This window comes from Nannospalax galili, unplaced genomic scaffold (assembly GCF_000622305.1).
Source record: "Nannospalax galili isolate Female #2095 unplaced genomic scaffold, S.galili_v1.0 scaffold743, whole genome shotgun sequence".
Taxonomy (NCBI): Eukaryota; Metazoa; Chordata; class Mammalia; order Rodentia; family Spalacidae; genus Nannospalax; species Nannospalax galili.
Window position 1 is genome coordinate 905,613 of NW_008349552.1, and position 7,662 is coordinate 913,274.

A 7,662-nucleotide genomic window follows, 5' to 3' on the forward strand; every position below is an offset into this window, starting at 1 on the left:
ATATAGTTCGGTGATAACCTTGATCTATTTTCCAAGTTGTTCAGTAACTGGCAATTTTTGAATAAACACTTTACAAAAACTGGGAAAAAAAATAGAGCCAACAACTTGGGGCATCCAATATAGCCGCCAAACCTGGCAGTGGTTAATTTTTGATTGACTTTGCATCAAGCTTTGTGGCACTCCTAGTTTCATTGCTCCATGATAAAATACAATATGCAAACATCCAGAAATCTAAGATAAATATACTATCATGTATATCTAATATTTGGAAAGTGCTTTCACATATGTCTTATTTCCAAATATTGGAGCCCCCGGTTTGGAAATACACCACAGCATTAGGACTTCTGGCAATTCTTAAAGGGGCTTTACTACTCATTTTGTAGTCCTTCATGGGTCTGAATCATTTTGGATTTCACTTAACAGTCTTTGAAAACTAGTCTTTGTAAACAAAGTTGCAATGTTGGGGAGAAGATGGGGGAATGAAACATAAATCCACTGGAAATAAATGTGAACAGAAAACCCCAATTGGTGAATCGTCTTTCTCTCATTCACTCCATTTAAAAAAAATGTATACTGGTATATATAAACTTTAGAGAGATGGTTTAGAATTAATAATGCTATGTTTTCCTTTGGACACATGATCAAACTCTTCCTTAATTTCCAGTACAGGAAGAAAGCCAAAGATAAGACATGCATAGAGGTTAAGGTTTACTAGTGAGAGAGAAAAACTAGAATTGTGAGGAATTTAAGAGAACTAACTCCATTAGAGGGGCAATGGAAATCATAGAGACTTTCAGAGAATTATTGAAGTACAGGAAAATCAAGCCAAAATTAGTATTGAGGAGAATCACATCTGGTAGATGGAATTTTGTAATAAGACTCTGGGTTCCCGAAATACTGTGAATGTGGTTGTTTGCCAGCATCTTGGTTCCTGGTAGTCTGTGTATATGAAGCAGGACTTCAGTCAACCATTATGTAATATGAGTCATGATCGATCTAGCTTTCTAGATCAGTGGTTTGTCTGCATCAAGATTTAGAATAGCATTTAATTCTAGTGTGGCAAAATAGCATAGATTAGAAAAAGAGGCGGCTGTCGATAAATTGGTTGTGGTGGTACACGTTTTACATAATCTCAGCACGCAGGAAGCAGAGGCAGGCAGATAGATCTAAATGAGATTGAGGCTTGGTCTACCAACTGGGACTACTGGGAGACCCTATCTCAAAAAAAAAATCTGTTTAATGTGGGTCTCCAACTTAAAATATCTAAAATGAAATTTGTAAAATTCTCTCTTTCTCTCCTGTTCTGTTGGTTTTGCAATTGTTTCCATCACAATAAATGATAACTGTATCCTTTCAACTGATCCAGGTGAAATTCCTAGACTGAAGTTTTGGTTTTTTTCCATACACCCCACAAACAATCCATTAACAATCTTGCTGATTGAGCCTTCAAAACAGTTTGAATTTGCTAGTTTAACACACTCACTATTACCATTGTGTCTCCAGTCCCCATTCTCGCCCACCTAGATTATTGCAATAGCTTCCAAATTGGTCACCTATCTTTGCCTTTTGCCCCTTTCAACATATTCTTAACATAACAGCAAACATGATCCTGTTGAAATATAAATAAAAATCTTCAGCGTCTTTCTGTCTCACTAAAAGAAAAGTCAAAGTTCTTACACTACCTTAAAAGGCCCTGTGTGGTCTTCCTGCTCACTGTGCTTACTCGTCTTATTTTCACCAACTGTTTGTTATTCTTCCTTTCTCGTTTTCTGCCTTCCTTGCTGTTTTTCAAATAATCCATACGTACCCCTGCCTCTATGAACACTCCTTCCTAGAATGTTTCCTTCCAGATATTATTACATGCGCATTCCCTTACCATTCAGAGTGCTTATCCTTCTGAAAAGTGCCTTCTATTTTGAGAACTGAAGAGGTAGTTTACTACCCGGGGTTAACACCTTAAAAAAATGTAATATGACCAGACAGGTGTAATGTACTTTACATATTGTTCTTAGAGTCAAGGAGTTTTAAAATTATTGTTTCCTTTCATTTTGTTTTGGTTTTGAGTCAGAGTCTCTTCAGTAGCTCAGGCTAGCCTCAAACTTAAGAAGATCCTTCTGCTTCACCCTCCCAAATGTTGGGACTACAGACCTGTACCACCACACTCAGTTTTAGAGTAAAAAAAATTTACTAAAATTAATCTGATGGAAATGCTAGAGTCAAACTCTGTCCGGATTAGCTGTTAAGGACAGGAAAAAGGTAGGCAGATCAGTGATGAGCTCTTACCGTTCTGACAAATTATCACAATTGTTTTTTCCATGGTCTAAAATGAATGGCCACTGGGTTCCAAATGACCCTCAAGTTATGTCCAAGTCCAGTAGGTCTCAAGTTTAGAGAATCCATCTAAGACCTGCTTATTTAGGCAGGCAGAATCACAGATGTCAGAGAGTCAGTAAGCAAAGAGCTCACACAGATTAACTCATCCTAGTTTAGATATGCTTTGAATGCCTGGATAGAAATAAGAGCAGAGATACTAGGAAAGCTTACTACTGCCTATAGGTAGGGGTAATGAATCAGTTCTCAGCATTTGTTTTACGTAAGACTCTTCCCATCACCTTCCTCTTGTTTTAACAACAGTTATTAAAATTTATTAAAAAAAACAAAACAAAACAAGCATGGAGATGCATGCTTGTAATTCTAGCACTTGGGAGGGAGAGGTAAGAGGACCAGAAGTTAAAGGCCATCCTTGGCTACATAGCGAAGCCAGTCTGGACTACATGGACCCTTGCACCCCGTCAAAAAAATTATTTAATGCTTGTCATACAGGAATTGATTTGAGTACCAGGGTTAATGGTGGGAAAGGCATGGTTGCATTCAAATTAGGGCCTCTTGTATTAGAAAAGACTGGGGTAGAGGGTGAAGAGGCATTATATGAAGGACTTTCCATATATAACTTGAAGTGCTTGAATAGTAATAATTACTCTTTGAATGAGTAATTTGAATTTAAAATTTCCTTAATTAGGCAGTGAAAATTGGACTTGATGGGTTATAAATAAAAGAATGGGAAGGAATGAGGAGGAGTTAGAGGGAAGAGTGAGGTGAATATGATCAGAGTATATTGTATGCATGTATGAATTATCAAATAATTAGTAAAATATTGTATTAACATTTTATGTTTTGCTGGGTAGCTCCATTAGTCAACATGACACACTTGAGAGGAGGGAGCCTCAGTTGGAGGATTTCTGCTATCAGATTGGCCTGTGGGCATGTCTATGAAGCTTTTTCTTGATTGTTGAGTGATGTGGGAGGGTCCAGCCCACTGTGAGTGGTACCACCTCTGGGCAGGTGGTCCTGGATTGTTTAAGAAAGTAAGCTGAGCACAGGCCAGCTGAGCAAGCCAGTAAGCAGTACTCTTCCCTGGTCTCTGCTTCAGTTCCTGCCTCCAGGTTCCTGTCCTGCCTTGAGTTCCTGCCCTGACTTCCCTCAGTGATGGATTATGATCTGGGAGTTGTAAGCTGAAATAAACATGTCCTTGCTCAAGTTGCTTTTAGTCATAGTGTTTATCACAGCACTAGTAAAGCAAACTAAGACATACGTTTTCTCAGTTTTCCTGTGAAAAAATTTCTCCTAACATTTTATATTAGAGGCTGGAAAGATGGCTCAGTGATTAAGAGCACTGACTGGTCTTCCAGAGGACTGGAGTTCCATTGTCAGCACCCACATGGTGGTTAACAACTGTCCTTAACTCCAGTTCCAGGAGGACCTGACATTTTCTTTTAGCCTCCATGGGCATTTCAAGACATTGGTGCATTTACATCTATGCAAGCAAAACACTCATACACACAAAAATTTTATATTAATTACAACTCAGCAGAATGATACAGATTTATGTCATATACATGTATGATGCATGACTTTTCTATCTAATTTATTAACTGTGGTATAGGTTATTATACTTGGCATTTACTGTATTAAACAGACATATCTCTCATGATCACCTTTGGAAGCTCATAAATCATCGAATTCCATTTACATCTCATTAATATACATTTAGAGAATGCCTCCAATTTCAGAGAGTTCATTTTCTTCACAAAATCTTTTTGAGCTTCTTTTAAGGCTATATCTGCCATGCTGACAGATTTCTCTAAAGAGATTTGGAGATTAAGTATCAAACAGTACTCGTGTGGGAGGTGAGTTCTTAGAATGATTTGGGTTCTAGAAGAAAAATAAAAATTTGTTTCCATCAGCTTTTTTTTTTAATAAACAGAACAAATTGCTTTAAAGAATCTTAACTTTCCTCATTGGTAATTGTGTTTTTCACTCTCTAACTATACTAGTGATATTATTTTGGAATACTTTGCTGTATCCAATTTGAGCTTCTGTACTGGTAGAAAGCTCAGTGTGTGTGTGTGTGTGTGTGTGTGTGTGTGTGTGTGTGTGTTGGTTGGTTGAAAAAAAAAGCATTGATTTTTCCGTTCTGATAGATGAATTTATTAACATTTTAATCTTTATTATTTATTAGGCAAAATTGTTTTGGTGGGCAATACTTTGTGGTAGATCCTTAACTTGTGTCTTACTGCCTTATTGGCTATGAACCGTATACTCTGATACCTGAGAAAACAAAGCATCATTCCACTGGCACTTATGCTCGTATATTCCAGTTTTATTGATTTATTCATTTATTGTGCTTTTATAAGTTTTCCTGTAGCCCTAGTTAGCCTTGATCTCACTGTGTAGACCAGGCTGGCCTCAATCTCACAGAGATTCATCTGTCTCTGCCTCTCCCAAGAGCTGGGATTAAAGATGTGTGCCACCGTGCCTGGCATATATTTCAGTTTTTAAGTCACTCACAGAGTTTATCAAGTTTCCAGATTTGCTGATACACTAGGAAGTTTCACAGAACTCAACATACAGTTGTATTTGTGCCTATAATTTATCACAGGAAAAGGATACAGTGCAAAAGCAGGAAAGAGAAAAGGCACTCAGGTTACAGTCTTTAGTAAACAGGCACAAAGCTTCTTAGAGTCATCTCCCTGGGAAGTTGCACAGGATGTACTTAATTTTGCCCGCTGTAATGTGTGACAGTTGCCCACTTGGAAAGCTGACTGGAACCCAGGAGTCTAGGGTTTTATATCAAAGGTTGGTTCTGTAACCACCTAGTAGCTATGTAATTGACTATACTTACCAAAATTCTAGTGTTGGGATATAATCAAGTATTTAGTATTGGTATAGTTTTGATCTTAAATGGCCTCCCAAAGTTCCATATGTTAAGGCTTGATCAGTCTCTAAAGAGGTGCTGTTGGGAGGCTGTGGAAGCTTTAAGAAGGGGGGCTGCATTAGTTTCTTTTCTGTTGCTGTGAACCAACACTATGACCAAGGCAACTTATAGAAAGAAGAGTTTATTTGGCTTATGGTTCCAGAGAGGTAAGAGTCCATCATGACCAGGAGGCGTGGCAGCAGAGGTGGGCAGAGCAGAAAGCTGAGCACGCACATCTTCAAGCAGGCACAGGAAGCAGAGAGAAGCTGTAAATCTGGCAAGGCTTAAGAACTCCCAAAGCCCACCCCCCAGTGACATACTTCCTCCAGCATGGCCATACCTCCTAAAGGTTCCAAGACACTCCCCAAACAGTGCCAGGAACTGGGGACCAAAAGTGTTCAAATATTTGGAGCCTATGGGGAACATTCTCATTCAAACCACCACAGGGGCCTACTGGGAGGTCTCTAGGTCATTGGGTATGTGTCCTCAAAAGAGATGTTGGAACTCCACTCTCTTCCTGTCTATCTTTAGTTCCCTAGTAGCTAACAGTTTTGCTCTGTCAAGCCCCACTGCCAGGATATGCTGCTTTACTACAGGCTCAAACACAATAGGACCATCTGAAGCCTCTGAAATTGTGGGCCAAGTGAAACATTTCTCAGTATAAGTTGGTCATTTAAAGTATTTGTTATGGTTACAGAAAGCTTCTTTACACAACGATAACATCGTGTACACAGTGCATGTACAGTAAGACACAGTTTAGGGAACTGTTTGCTAGTCAAGCTTTCAAAAGCCAGTTCAGGGTCAGTCTTATAAGTCAGCTGGATTCTAACTTCTGGCCCACAATACTAACTCCTTTTTGCATGTAGATTTAAAGGTAAAGTGTTGAAAAATGAGAAGTTTTGGGGGTAGGGAGGCATCAGAAAACTTGAAGACAACAGAAACCAAAACCGTTAAAACAAGGAGACAATGTTTATGTAAAGTTCACTCAATTAAAAAATTACTAGGTTTCCTTATAGTTTGTTCCTAAAGATTTGATTTTTAGTTTATTGGGCATGACAGGAGCTAAATTATTAATAAAATAGAAGCTTATTTATTTTTGTTTTGCTGTGTATAATTTGTACAAAGTTTCCAAATCTCCAAAACATTATCAAATGTATCTTTTAAGGTGAAAGTAAAATACCAGGTTCTAATGAGATTATCTCAAAAGTTGTCCACCATGTGTTGTCAGTGCTCATGCTGGAAAGAAAAGTGTTCTCAATAATATGAAGATGCCAGTACAACTTTTCCTGGTGCACCATTTCTTACAAAACCACACGTGTTACATTCATAGACAGATTTGTAATTTGAAAGAAAAAGTTCTCTCAATAAAATTAATATTTTTACAAAGAGAAAAATGAGGTTTCTTGTTTGTATTTATTATGAGATGTATCTATATATTTATAAGTATGCAGCATATAATGCTTATGTAATACTTATGTATTATATATTTTTATTACAGGTTATGCTTTAAGTACAAATGATATCTCTGGAGATGTTGGAGGAAAATGGGACAGACTTGCTGTAGTTATTTTAACAGAGCTAGAATTAGAATTCTTTTTTGAGACAGGGTTTTCCTGTAGCCCTAGCTGGCCAGGCTATAGACCAGACTGGCCTTGATTTCACAGAGATCTGCCTGCTGCTGCCTCTGGAGTGCTGGGATGAAAGGCATGCACAACCACATCTGGGCTTTAACTAGAATTCCTCATGTTGAGGAGATGCTAATCAAAGCTGCCACCTCAGCTAGCTGTAATGAAGTATGGGGCCCCTATAGAGCAATGTTGTGAACATCAGCAACTGAACTGGTATGAACCTTGACTAAGTGAGGCCCAAGATAGTTGTTTGGAATTGAGTGCTGCTAGGTTATCTAGCATTCTCTTCAGCTTCCTTTTCCTCTTCCATGAGCTGGACAATAGATTACCGAAAATCTCTCTCACTGAGTTCCAGGCCAATAAGAGACCCTGTCTTAAAGAAATGAGGTGGATGGTCTCTGAGGAATGACATCTGAGGTTGACTTCTGGTCTCCATATACATGTGCACACATGTGCATATGTACCAATACATACACAGGGAAACACACACACACACACACACACACACGCACACACACACAGATGCAGTGACCCTGTGGGCACATTGAATTCACCAATATACTATAAAACAATCTTTCAGTTTCTCTCCTTACCCTAATTATACCTGCAAAACTCAGTACTTTTATATAAGGCAGTATATTTGCAGATTCTAGGGATCTGGGTGCAGACATCTTTGGGAGCAGAGGTATTTTCTGTTTTCCACAAGTGGGGGTTGGGCTTTGTAAGGCAGGAAGAAAATTACATCTTTGGAAGAATTTTCATTTTATTTTATATTTATTT